This window comes from Rhyacophila brunnea, unplaced genomic scaffold (assembly GCF_057557595.1).
Source record: "Rhyacophila brunnea isolate RB1 unplaced genomic scaffold, BYU_Rbru_1.0 scaffold_13, whole genome shotgun sequence".
NCBI classification, from domain to species: Eukaryota; Metazoa; Arthropoda; class Insecta; order Trichoptera; family Rhyacophilidae; genus Rhyacophila; species Rhyacophila brunnea.
Window position 1 is genome coordinate 22,699,150 of NW_028232785.1, and position 13,724 is coordinate 22,712,873.

Genomic DNA, 13,724 nt, shown 5'->3' on the forward strand with positions numbered 1-13,724 from the left:
TAGTAAATCAAACAATAAAGTGGGTAAAACATCCAATACCTACCTATCTAGTCACAGGTCACAAAAAATACAATAAACAAATTATGAATAGTTAAAGTATCAGTAAAAAACCTAGTTAGTAAAAACCCTATCTTATTAATAACAATACACTCGATAGCATATTATTATAATAAATGAATTTAAATTCAAATTCCATCAAGTACCTTCGGTCGATAGCATTAATATTAATAATAAATACAAATTGTCTTGAATAAAATGAGTAATATCGCGTGATTACTCTTTTAATATATTCATATAATAATATAATGTTATGTGAAAAATATATGAAAGATATTCATGCATTGAGTAAGGTGTACATGCATTAAGGCAATGGGTAGCAAACCGTGGCTTGCGAGCCACATGCGGCTCTTTGGGTATTGGCGTGCGGCTCTTTGCCAAATTCCCAACTCACATTTATTTCAAAAAAGGTATAATTGTCGTCGTTTTAAATCCGCCCATTGCAAAAGTCGACAAACTAAATTTTTCTTCATTTTATATTGACACGAGCACTTGTGAATTATATATTTTTTTGGTGGATTTAACCAAGCAAAGAGTTATGTAGCTCCAAATTTGTCGGTCTTGCCACCAAAATTGAGGATTTGGAGAGAAAAATGCAATTTAATTTCACAACACAGCGGAGCGCTCTAAAAGATCTACATAATAAGGTAGATACTAAGATTTTTAATACATTGTAATGCTTTCCGAACTCATATTCGAGTATACATAATATTATGTATGAGAACAATCATTTTCAAACATGAACAATATAAATAGCATTGAGAGAAGCTTAATAACCGATAAAAATGTGGAGTCGCGCTTAAAATTGAAAACTACAAATTACATACCAAACATACAGACACTCTCCAAAAAGAAATACAAGGAAGGTCATTGTTCACATTAGTTTTAAGAAATGCGTGAAAATTGTAAGTAACTTATTTTCTGTAAAAATTATATTTATAATTTCAACAATAAAAAAACTTATATTTGGGTCAGTTTTATTCGCAAAATCTTCTTTACTTGATGAATAAACAATAACATTAAGTGAAATAAATCATATTTATAAAAATATATGTATGGCTCTCGAAAAAAATTTAAGCGTTGTGATACTCATATTTGGCTCTTTTGGTCCAAGAGTTTGCCGACCCCTGCATTAAGGTAATGAACGTTTTTTTTTCTCTCCTTTACATTTCACATAATATTGTTTTCGATAAACCAATCCTAATGCGACGATATAATATAATAATATAATATAAGGGTTTTCACCAGAATGAGTCAATGTATGCACTTTCAGTTACTTGAGAATACAAGTTAGTAATTCTATGCATCAAATTTAAATGGCTTTTCCCCAAAATGAATAATTTTGTGTGATTTCGTGTGACCTAACATTACACATGAGTTATTGTTGACATCATAATATTTAAATGGCCTTTCTCAAGAATAAATAAATTTGCTTGATTTCATTGTGTAACCTTGCACACAAATAATTGCATTGTGACATTTAAATGACTATTCAACAAAATGAGTGACTTTATCATTTTTTATCATTCTTCATGTAACAAGACCGTTTGCATGACGTGTAACTTCATTTAATACATTTAAATGGCTTTTCACCATAATAAATCATTTTATATAATTCACATTTTTATCGCTTTACCAGAATGAGTTATTTGATGTCTTTTCATGACAACTGAATTTGCACATGAGTAATTGCAAACCTCACATTTGAATGGCTGTTTACCAGAATGAGTGATTTTATGCAATTTCATGCTACCTGACGTTGAACATGAGTAATTGCATACCTCACACTTGAATGGCTTTTCACCAGTATGAGTCAATTTATGCAATTTCATGTTACCTGATTGTGCACACGAGTAATTGCACACCTCACATTTGAATGGCTTTTCACCAGAATGAGTCATTTTATGAGATTTCATGTTACCAGACTTTGCACATGAGAAACTACAGACCTCACATTTGAATGGTTTTTCACCAGAATGTTTTATTTTATGCATTTTCATGCTACTTGACCTTGCACAGGAGTAATTACATTTCTCACACTTGAATGGCTTTTCACCAGAATGAGTCATTTTATGCAATTTCATGCATTCTGACGTTGCACACGAGTAACTGCACACCTCACATTTGAATGGCTTTTCACCAGAATGAGTCATCTTATGCACTTTCATGTTACCTAATTGTACACAGGAATAATTGCAAACCTCACATTTAAATGGCTTTTCACCGGAATGAGTCTTTTTATGCGATTTCATGCTACCCGACGTCACACATGAGTAATTACACACCTCACATTTCAAAGGCTTTTCACCAGAATGAGTAAATTTATGTATTTTCATACTACCTGAACTTGCACTCGAGTAATTGCAAAACTCGCATTTGAATGGCTTTTCACCACAATGGGTCATTTTATGCAATTTCATGTAACCTGACCTTGCACTTGAGTAATTGCATTCATCACACTTGAATGGCTTTTCACCAGAATGAAGCATTTTATGCAATTTCATGTCACCTGATCTTGCACTTGAGTAATCGCATTCATCACACTTATATGGCTTTTCACCAGAATGAGCCATTTTATGGAATTTCATGCTACCCGACGACACAGATGAGTAATTACATAACTCACATTTGAATGGCTTTTCACCAGAATGAGTCATTTGGTGTGATTGCATGTGAGATAACTTTACAGATGAGTAATTGCAAATGTCACATTTCAATTGTTTTTTACTTGAATGAGTCAACTGATGTCTCTTCATGTGAGAAGGACATTTGCAAGAGTAATTACAATTAACACATTTAAACAGCCTTGCCACGGAATTATGCATTTTCGCCAATGTGTTTTCATGCAATGATTTGTGAAATTTCATTAGTTCGAACGATCTAAAAAAATCAAAACAGATACTGCACACAAAATTATTTTTATGAAACGATTTCTTTTCCAATTTTATAACAGCTTCTAAGAGTTCAGGATTTGTCAATTTCGATTGAAAAATATCACGTTTAGCAGTGTGACAGATCGCGTTTATATCTCTAAACCTTTCAATGTATTTTCGGACATCTTTTTTATTATCTTGTTCGTCAATCGTAAGATCTTCCCAAGGATCTTGACCATCAGTATTCTCCGACGATTTGAGACTCGCAATGTTGGCCGTTACTGAGCTTCCAGGGACAAACTAAAAAACAACCATTTACAAAGAATAATCAGTTGTGAGACGATATTTTTAATAATAAATTAACACCATTACGCTAGGAAATTTTGAGATAGAATTTACACAACGCGACATGGTGAAAGATGGAATATACCCGCCCACAGTGTGCTAAGGGAAATATAATAATATGTCCTTTGCCGTAGAGAGCTGCTCACCCAAGTGCAAACGCCCGCAAAGTCGCATTGGAGATTGGGTTTCTTGTGCACATATAACTACCGTTGTCTCAGGATTTTAAATATCCCGTTTTACAATGTACCTTGTCAAGAGACTTGTCTTGTTTAGTTATGTCATGAGCTTTAGTATTTGAAGCGAGTTCTGATCGTTCATTTGTGGATCTATTTAAGGTTAACGATTTAGATGCCTACTACTATCGGTGTCCTCCCCGCCCTTCGGAGAAGAAATTTGGCCTCGGAAACGTGAGACATACGATCAGAATGTATCCCTATATTTTTCGACCGAATTCAGCGAATAGGTTGTTGCAATCGTAGAATTGTATTGAAGAACATGTCTTTTGCAGTAAGCGGTGAGCCGTTATTCGATGCCATGATTTATGTTAGTAACAAAAAAGTATATAATATTACCAAACAAAACCCCTAGCACGATAACGTTTCAAATTTCAAATCAGTAATCTAACCACAAATTTAAAAAGAAACAACATAAACATAACCCTGACAATTATTGTAAAATAATACTATTATCGCAAGACGCATTTTCTCATATTTAGACAACCCACACTTATTTCTATGCATTTCTAAACTGAGAATTTCTCAAAAGGGCCCTTCGGCCTATAGACACGAGCTAAACTTACAGTTAAGGTTTCGAAGCTTCAACAAGTAACCCGCCCCACACTTCTCTCATACCACGCCGTCCGAGCGTGAATGTACCCCTCGCCGCTAGATTTTGCAGATTTTTTAAAGTTAGTATCGATACGACATCGAAGTCGAGATATACGACCTCTCGACCGCCCAAGCCTTCGACCACGCAAGATCGTAATAAATAAAGATTGTCCGGTGAAACAGCAAGTGAATACTGTGAAATGTGACAAAAATAAACACACCCTTGAAATGCCAGTTATGTGCGAAGTGAAAATTCTCGGCAAACCGTTTTAAAAATCAATGTTTATCGTAGTGTAATATTACGCTTGTCCAAGTTTTAGTGTAAATAAATCCAGCTGTGAGCGGGCTTTCACAAATCTGTGTTATCAATATAATATAATATGACCATCCTCGATGCCTCTTTCTCACCCCCCAATATACCAGGACTTAAATCTTCACACCGCCCGAATTCGTCGTCCTCCGGGTATTAATAACTATAAAAACTAAAAAAAACCTAAAAATCACGTTTTTTAAATAAAGTTGTTACATTTTCAAGACATAATTTTACGGGCTTATGGCGAGGTCAACCAAAATCGATACCGCAACCATTGGACACGCCTACAGTAGAGCAACTTTCCATTGAATCCTATTATAGTTCGATATAAGTAGGTAATGGGCCAAACTAACCTTAAATACGAGACTATCAGTGTCGGGAATCTTTTGTTTTATATAAATGCTGGTTTCCGAACTGTTTGGGTGCCCTCCGGCTACATTGCAGCTATTCTCCCTTTCTGCGTCTTATTCGTTTACACCTGGTTCGACTTTGACATCCATTTTACGTACCTATTTAACGTGCAAAAGATTCATTTTTATTTCCATGCAGTAAACAGAGACAATGACAGTGTAACCAACCATTGCCCTCTGAAGATTAAAAAAGAGATTAGAATTAGAAATTAATCTAAAGATGGCGGTGTATCAACTGAAAATAAAATCATAGATAGACCTTACGCTCCATAGATAATTTATACAATTACACACCACTCCGCAGTGTTGCCATCGTTTTCCAAGATATCTAAATAATAAAGTATTTAGGCCAAAATTAGTGTGGTTATATACTGATAACAAGTTCATAATTTTCTTCTTCTGAAAAATAACTATAGTTAATAAATTATGAACATATATGTTAACTTTCGGAAATACTAATAGGTACAGTTGGAAAAGACAATTCAGAGTTTTAATTAAGAAGAGGTAGTGGTGCTACAACTAAGCTCCACCGACACATACACTCCTGGCTTCCGTTTATGACCCTGGGTTACAGACCGAGCTAAGCCGCAAATCCGGTGATGTCAGTATCCAATTGATAAGGGAAACATCAAGTTAAAACTCATAAAACTTGTAATCAATGAAAGTGGGATATATATATATATAAGGAGAACTTACCTGATTGACGTAAGTAAACTTCGAGCAAGAACTTCCAGGTTGGGGGCTTTCATTGATGATCTCGCGCTTCGAATCTTCAAAGGGTTCTTCTTTCTTAAAAATAAAAAAAACTTAAAAATATTCTCAGATTTGATATATATCTCATTGACTGAAGGATTCTTAAAATAAAAACAGTATCACAATGAAAATGTTTCTCAAAAGTAGGTAGTAATATTTGTAGACTTCTTTTTGGTCGTGCACTCATGGCTGACGATCGTGACCACATTTGAATTTCGCCATCCTTTGAGCGACCAAGACTTTCCACCCTTCTCGATCTTTCGCTTCTTTCAGGGCAGAATGGATGGTACTCCCTGTCAGCTCTTTCACTTGGTCGCTCCAGCGCGCAGACGCTCTTCCTCCCTTCGCCTTTCCTGGAACTCACCCAAAACTACTAGTCTCTCCAGGTTGTCCGGTCCGCGCCTGATAATATGAATTCTTCTCAGACATATTGTCGAGAGCAGTTCTTTTATCTTCAGTCTCTGGATGATTGACTGGTTCGTCCTGTGCTCCGTCCAAGAAATACAAAGCATTCGTCGCTAACACCACATCTCAAAGGCATCAATTGCCTTCCGCTTCCGTGCCTTCAGGATCCACGACTCGACTCCGTGTAGAAATATCGAGAACGCTAATGTTTGCACAAGCATCATTTTTGTGGCAATCGAAATTCCCCGATCCTTCCATATCAGTGATGCCAACCGTACTATAATTCTGTACCCTAGAACCGAACAGTATTAACTCCAATATTTTCAAAAGTCACTTTATTGCACTAAACTTCATAATTTTGCCTCTTCTTTCCCATGGTAAACAGTATTAACTCCTGTATCAATTATTTCCTGAGATATTGCGTTTTAAAGAATATTAAGTGCACCTTGATTTTGGAATCAAAGAATACTAAAGTCTTTTAATACTCTTTAGATGTGGGTGTTTTGTTATTTATTGATATTAAGTCCACTCAGTCAAAACAACCAATACAATTAAACAGTATTAAGTGTTATCTTGCGGAGTTAGTACGAACAATGTTTGACACTTGACAGACGACCGCACATTTTTGTTGTGCGAACCTTTGTGCGAATGTTTGAAACAGTTTTGCATTGAAAAATTTATTCCAAATAAGAAGAGTTAATTACAATTATGTCGGAGAGAAGTAAACGTATTCTGGACTTAGTGAAAATACAAACCAATAATATTATTGATGACTGTGATGAACTACTAGGTACCGCATTGTCAAACAACGATTCAGAAACGAAAGGTAGGAATTTATAATCAGTTTTATGAAATCAAACAATGTTATTAAATTATATGTTAAACCTGGCTGATATTTAAGATAATAGTGTAGCTCGATTATTCGAGTTTGGAAATAGTATTGTTTAATTTTGTATTAGCCGAATGTCATAGTATTAAATCCATTATTTGATTTGACAAAAGATCCGTGAAACAAAAATACAGTATTCACATTTTTATTTTTTAAGATTGATAATGGGTCATTTTCGTTTTAGATGCAAGGAGTTCATCAATTGAAAGGCAAATAAATGCACCCCTAGATGACTTGATTTATGTCGACAAAACTGTGGCTGGTTATCAAGAAATAAGCCATAGTGATATTGTGTGTGATGATAATCTGTATGCATTTGGTCAGAGTGGTAACATCGTTTACTATGAAGTGTTGGAAACATCGGTTGAAACAATACAACCCACTCTCGCTTTCGAGACTTCAGATCTTCTCCAATGCGATAACATTAATATTGTACATGCAACATCTACACATATCGATGAAGATTGTATAGCTGACGATCCTGATTACCACCAAAGCGAGAATGGTTCTGAATCAGACGTATCAATTTCGGAAATTTCAGATACAGATAATCAAAATTTGACTAATATCGTGGACGAAGCACAACTGAATGTGAGAAAGGGAAAAAAAGAAAGAGAAATTCATTAAATTGAAAAAATAACATTAGAAAACAAAAAGTAGCAGCAGGAGAGGAACGTACGACGAAAACACAAACTATCCCAGCACAAAAAGTTCTTGCACCCTGCAAGACAGAATGTCGCCTTAAATGTTCCATACATTTTTCAGCTCATCATAGAAATGAAATTCACAAGGCATTTTGGAAAAGTGAAAAAACATTTACCACAAACGGCAATTTGTTGCGTTAAATGTAAAGTCCGTACCGATAAAAAGGAAGAAAATAACAAATGATAAAAGGGTCAATAAAAGAAATCATACACGTCAATACTACTTTGAATTAGATGGTCAGTCTATTAAAGTGTGCAAAGTATTTTTTTAAATACCTTAAATATTTCGCAAACATTTATTACTACTGCACTATCTAAAAAGTCTGTCGGAGGAAATGTTGAACACGATGAAAGAGGAAAGCAACTGCCATCAACAAAAATACCAGAATTTATTAAACAAAATGTTCGAGATCATATTAATAAATTTCCAGTTTTGCAATCCCACTATTCGAGATTATTATTAAAACGTACATTATTTTTGTAATATTATTAATAAATATACATTTTTAAATCAATATTGAGTGTACTTTAGTCAACATAATATATCCCTTCACTGAATGTTAATGGCACATAATACTATTTGAAGCAGTACTAAAAGTAACATAATATTTTTTTCTTAAAGCTAAATAGTATTAAGTGTTTATTTTCTATATAACTAAGTTAAAACACTGAAATATTCACATAGACTGTGATAAGTATATAAAATAATCAAATGTCTTCTCAAAAAAAAATTATAACTATAAAACTTTTGCCAAAACTTTAATACAGAAGAAAAAATATATTTCAATAAACTTAAAATGGCTCTACTGAGAAATTTTGGATATGGCACTTAATATAGTTCAGTTCGAGGGTACAGAATTATAGTACAATACTATCATTTTGATTTCGTGAAAAATGTAAAATACTACAATTTTACGATAAATATGCCAAAATACTATAATCTTAAAAGATTCAAGACGAAAAATGTTCCTGTAGTATATATTTTTCAGAAATACTATAAGTTTTACGCCTTTGTACTATAATTAGAATAGAAAAATGTGGTGTAAGGCGTCTCATCGCTTTTTTTGCAATCTGTGTGCTTGCCTTCTTATTTCCGGGTCGCATCCGCCCTTTCGAGGGCTCGCACATCAGAACTCGCCGCATGCTTCTTACGACGAATTCGTCGATGTGACGTCATCGTAAACCAAGAAAAAAACGTTATCAAATGGAGCTTCGCGGATTGGCCGATGCAACTGCGACGCTGCGGTGCTCCTGCATGCGACGAGTTGCGTTGGCTACAGCTTGCATGTCAATATCGACGAATGTCGACTCCGCGCAAGCGCACAGCCGCACAATCGGCCATTTCTGTCTCTGTCTACACTGTCATTGCTCGCTCATCGCTGGTCACCGCGTTCGACGTTTGTTCATACAATCAACACAATAAAAATGGCAGACGAGAGACTTCTCCTTAAATGTCTCCGGTACCAATACATAATAATCGCTGTTTCCGCGTCTGATGACATATTTGCGCAATGGCGTCTTCTAATTAGAGTATATTTTGACGTTTCGGGAGATTACGCGCGAATGCGGTGAATGTCAATGTCGCTAGAGATGTGCGAGGTTGTATCATGCATCACTGACCGGCGTGTCTAGGAAGTTTTGATTTATGGCCGTCAGGCACACAAGGCGAGTTGTGATGTGCGAGCCGGCTTCCACTGATGGTCGATCCCAGATACCTATACAAACTCGTCGACTGTTTCGAGGTTTTGGAGTGTACTTGCTGTTGGCAGAAGGTTAGCCCGATCAACAATCACTAACTTGGTCTTATTCCTATTAATAAGGCCGTAGTTGCGACTCTCTTACTCTACCCGGTGTAGCAGCTCTGCGAGTTCTCTTTCATCAGCAGCGGTCTTCTAATGCAACATCAGATCGACGTTCTTATAAGGTTTCATTTATGCCTGTGCAGTAGATGAGGCGAGTTTAGATGTGAGCTTTAGAGAGAGTTTATATGAGTATATAACGGTATATCTGTATTATACGCAATTATTATTAACTCGGTCAGAACATTCATAGGAAATTATATTTCTGAAACATATCTGTAATAATTAATCGTACGAAGACTGCCTTAGCACTAAGAAAAATCAAACATGTTTCGCATTCGAAATGGCCAATGTATCCAGTAATAAGAAAATACTTTTAACAAGTAAAATATGGCTGCACATTTATTTTAAATAATAAATGGAATTAACTGATTGTTTCATCGACACGGTAAAAGACTTCCACAAAGGATATATTATAATGTTGACATAACAAGTTTTTCCCATGATACATAAAAAAGTAATCTCGTTAGTTATTACAAAAATGTTTTAGTCCATTTTTGTTGAAATTATATAAGTAGGTACTGTAGTTTTAATTCAAGACTCAATATCCATTAAATGAAATATTACCTTTCTGTGCATCTAATACGTTATGGTTTTGAAATACTTTTGGAATAAAGATGAATTTAGTTACACTTACCCTACTATTGGGGTAAGTGTTACAAACTGACCAGTGACCAAAAAATATTAAAATGTATTATAGTAAGATACAGACTGCGTTCCTTATGTACATATTAATTGGAATACTTTTGTAGATCTTATGGTAAAGTTTTATACCTACTGTTTAAAACACACCTATTCATCATGAACCGGGTTGAAATTCATCTCATTGATTTATATGTCACACTTACCACGACCTACCTTACAACTCTATTAGATAAGCTTTTTTAATGTATCATATTTCGATAACGATAAAACTAACCTCAAATATGCATCTGTCATTGTCGGGATTCTCTTCCTTTACGTCTGGGCTGTTTGGAGACTCTGTGGGTACTTCAAACCAATGCTGCGGTTCTGCCACGGATTCACCTTCGTCTGATTCACGTTTGACATCCATTTTACGTGTTTAAATCGAGAATATATTGTAAATGTAAATGGATTAGATAACTTACTTCCCTGACGTTTAAGATTTACTAGGGCTGTGACATTTTATCAATACTTTTTGACCGATCGTTACTTTTATTTCGTTATTATATCGGTATACCACTTCTACCTCAAAGAGATTAATAAATCAATGACGAATCAAAACAGGCATTTAATTATTAGAAAATTTTATTATAAATAGCTTTGAACAGATTCTTCCTCGTCAATTCTATGTAGGCAGCCTACTAATATATTTTTAAACGTGAACTATCATGAGCCTAATTTTAATTAAGTAAAGAATTGCTTTTATTTACCGAATATTTTAAAAGACTTGAGAATGTAACATTCTACATATTATTGGGTAAGCACATTGGCACGAATCTCGTGAAATATATCTGTTAATACAATCACCACTCTGTGGAGGCCCTTATTATCCTCTCAATATCGAACATGGTGAAGTGAGTAATTGGCCTTTTACTTGCACGAGTCTTTGGTCTTTTGAGATTATCAGATTATGCTGTCTTTTGTTTTTGTGTCTTTTGAACACCAGCACTTGTCATTTTGTGACTCCTCGCGTGACTAACCTGTTTGCATGAATCATTTTGTGTGATTACTTGTTATACAACATCCATCAAGAGTAATTGCTTTCATCCAGGACTCGAAATGGACCGGAACGCACCGGAGCGCCGTTCCGGTTCATAAAATCTTCAAAATTGTCGCTCCGTCTCGTGGGAATATTAATTTGACTGTATGAGCTAGATATGTCATATAATAAAAAATCTAACAGACTTATTTTTATAAAATACATATACAATTAGATAACAACGTTAATATTTTCATAAAATATTGAGCGCTCCGGTTCGTAAAATTTTCTATTTCGAGCACTGCTTTCATTACATTTTATTGCCTTTTCATAATTTTATGTAGGTACTTTCATAAAATCTGACCACACACAAGAGTAAGTGATATAATAAACAATATATTATCAAGTTTATCGACTAAATATAATAAATTGAAAAATGATCACCAGTTTATCTTGAACCCACAGAAGAATTTAAAGAAGCGGTACAAAAGCGATTACGTTAGCACGTCAATTTTAAAGCTTACTGTTATGATTTATCTAATTCTCTTTTGAACACTGCAACTTTTATGTTACCATCTTTGGAAAGTCGACGTTCTATATCTGATCAATATTTTCTTTTTAAAAATCAAGAAAACAAACTTTGTACCTACCGTGTCAGTCGTAGCGATTCTAATTATGCACAAAACTCTTTTATTCGGCGTTCTTGTTTAAATTATAATATGTATTTCACCACCGTTGATCCTTTTAATAATTGACCTATTTAATTTAAACGCGCTATCTATATAATATACTTATATATATATATCTTTATGTATGTTACTTTTTGTATATAATTTAAATATTCATTATTCTTCCTCATTTTTCTCATGTAATTTTCTTATATAATTTCTTTATATTTATGTTATTCTTACTCTCTATCTTGTTAGGCTTAACTATATTATAATGTATACATGGAAACTTTGCTGGTTGCAATAACTTTTCATTAAGTATTATATTTTAATTGTTGTTTTTATTTAATAAAGCGCAATTTTTTTGTAGTACTTATTCCACTTTTAATCAATAGATTAGGACCGGTTTCGTCCGCCTCAGTGAGACATTTTAATTCAGCGTCTTCATACAAATTAGCAAAATTAGGTAATAACTTGTTCAAACATAAATTAGATTTTATACCAAAATTTACAATAAAGAATTCTTTAGTTTTCGTTGATAAAATCAAAAATATTGTGGTACCTGTGAATGCAAAACTCGTGTCATTTGATGTTGTGAGTTTATTCACTAGTGTCCCAATAATGGATTTAAAATCAGCAATCTTGGACTGTATTGACGTGAAGAATCTTAATCCATTGTTGACAAAAGACATAAAATCTGTGATTGATTGTTGCATTGACCAGAATTTCTTTAAATTTAATGGAAGCATATATCGACAAATTAAGGGTTTGGCAATGGGTAGTCCCTTATCTCTTATTTTGGCAGATTTCTTCATGGATATAGTCGAATCTAAGATTAGCAATTTAAATTCATTTAGGAATATCATTTACTGGCATGCGCGGCTCCCTCATTAGGTCAATTAGTCAATGACCTCCCAAAATAAATACCTTACAATCGACAGAATAATATTAACCGGTTAAGTGCCCAAAGCGTCTTTGCACGCCTTAATTACACCGATTCTTACGTTAATTACTATCAATTAACTAATTGCGGCATAGAAAGGATTAATAATATCTACAATGTCATATTATATAATAATAATCGGTGGATTTGAAATAATTATAAGGCGAACGCTTGTTTTTGTTTTGTATTCTCGATAGGCGAGAATTCCCCGCCAATTGCCGGACAATTCAATTCTTGACCCAAAATTAATATTTTTATAAAATTTTCTCTCTCATTTCTCATACATTAGACAGAGAAAGATAAATTCAATATTCGACGCTTTGAGTTCCAAAGATCCGTGCATTACAGGCCTCTCGCCCATTGTCCGAGTGTGAAACAAAAAATATTTTCAGCTAATTTTGCGAAACAGAATGATAAAGTCGACTGAATTATGGAGTCCCATGCTACTGCCACGCCGAAAATTATTGTATAAGTACTGTATTTTGTTCTGACAGTTGACAAGTTTCGACGAACGTCTTTTGGTTGTTTTAAACGTACTTAAATAGTTTTTGGTGTAGTTATTATACGAATTTACACACAAAGTTTGGTTTTTAGTGATTTATTACATTTTCGTGAAGTTTTGTGGAATTTACGACGGTTTATTTGTTTGAACTGACACAAAATGTCTAATTCAGTGGATTATATTTTAAACGAAATAAAGAATGAGACATTTAACTATGATAAACGTCTACAAGCGAAGATATTAGGCAGGTACATGCCGGATATGAAAATAATTCAAACAACAAAAGAGAAAAGCAAAGATGTTAACAGATATTTCAACAAGAAAAGCTATCATTTTTGTGAATGGATATGTGGTTGCAATGAAAGGAATTTATTTTTTTGTTTTCATTGTTTAATTTTTGATTGCAAAAATGAAAAGCAATGGACAGAATTTGGTGTTGGTGATCTAAAACATCTTAAAGAAAAAATTAAAAAGCATAGCAAGTCAACAGCACACATAAATAATTCTATGAGT

General features: G+C 34.0%; 1 long non-coding RNA gene across 1 annotated transcript; it reads right to left on the reverse strand.

The window, feature by feature from the left end:
* Positions 1-1,030: 1,030 nt before the first annotated feature.
* LOC147076944 (uncharacterized) lies at positions 1,031-10,578 on the reverse strand. Its single transcript, XR_015069739.1, has 4 exons — positions 10,355-10,578; positions 5,522-5,614; positions 4,769-4,924; positions 1,031-3,230 (listed from the first exon to the last, which is right to left on the reverse strand). It is a non-coding gene; the product is annotated as an uncharacterized LOC147076944 (long non-coding RNA).
* Positions 10,579-13,724: the final 3,146 nt, after the last annotated feature.